Here is a 1409-nt window from a genome sequence, read left to right on the forward strand (position 1 = left end):
AAAATAAAATAATAAAAAATTCATAAACTTTATTGTGAAAACTATTTCATTTTTGTCATATACTATAGAGGCTATGTATACCTGAATTTACCTAGAAAATTGTGTACACCATCAAGTTAATACTAAGCAAAAAGAAAAGGACAACTCAATTATATAAAAAAATGTGTGAAGAATGTATAAACTGTGCAATGATTAAGCAATGGATCACCACGCAGCAGTCATGATTGAAAAGGCAGCAATGGGCCTGAATGAGACAACCATAATATTGAGTGAAAAAATAGAGACAGGAAAGTGTGTATGCTATATAATTCAATAAAGTCAAAAACAAAAGTAAGGAATGCTTCAGTAGGCAGGAAAACCAAGGTGAGGTTTTCAATGTGACCTCAAGGTGATGGGACATACTAGTAACCATGGCAGAGGCTTGGAGTGTGTGTGCTGATGGGGTTCTGACCAAGCTGTCTATCTTGAGTTAGTCACACAATATTTTGCTTTGCTACTGTTATAGTATCTAGGCTTCACAAACTTTTATATGCATTATATGTCCCAAACAAAAACATGCATCTAGTGTTCAGGCTCATCTCATATGAGAGACAGGACTAAACACTCTCACTGTCTGTTTAATTCAGTTAAAGAAAAATTGATAATGATGAGCTGTTCACTGCAGAAGCAAATCCAATTGTGAACTAAAAAGTGTAATTTTAGATTCCTAAATTTGGAGAGGGATGTCATACTTCCTAGTTCAGTTTGCCATATAATTTTCAATCCCCTCTGTAACATCTTCTACCAGAAATCACACAATTAAGATGGGAAGATGGAAAACTAATTCAGAAAGTCAAACTACATTTCATTTCATTTTATTTTTCTCATAATTTTATTGAAAAACAATTAGCAATGAGACAGTTTCAAATCAAATTGGTAGGACAGGACCCAGTCCTAGCTCAGGTCCGGTGAGTGTGTGAACTTCCTGCTACCCTGCACCAGTGGGACGAGTCCCAGCCCAGGCGCAGCGTGGGCCAGGCTCTTTCCCAGCCCCTTGGGCCGCCCCCCACCACAGCGCAGTGTCTCCCCCACCCCGCCTGCTGAGTAGGATTTTCTGCCGAGTTCCGGGAGCCCACAGACCCAGTCCTAGCCCAGGTCCGGTGAGTGTGCAGAGAGCTTCCTGCTACCCTGCGCCAGTGGGAGCAGTCCCAGCCCATGCGCAGCATGGGCCGGCACCACTCCCAGCACATTGGGCCGGCCCCCACCACACCGCAGTGCTTCCCCCAACGTGCCCAATGAGTAGGAATTTTTGTCACGACCTGGAGCCCCCAGACCCAGTCCTAATCCAGATCTCCTGAGTGTGTGCGGAGAGCTTCCTCTTCTCCCTACTTCACCTTGCCCCCTCCAGGCAGAGCTCAGGGATGGCATAC

The sequence above is a fragment of the Octodon degus genome, unplaced genomic scaffold (genome assembly GCF_000260255.1).
Source record: "Octodon degus isolate 3935 unplaced genomic scaffold, OctDeg1.0 scaffold00145, whole genome shotgun sequence".
Classification (NCBI taxonomy): Eukaryota; Metazoa; Chordata; class Mammalia; order Rodentia; family Octodontidae; genus Octodon; species Octodon degus.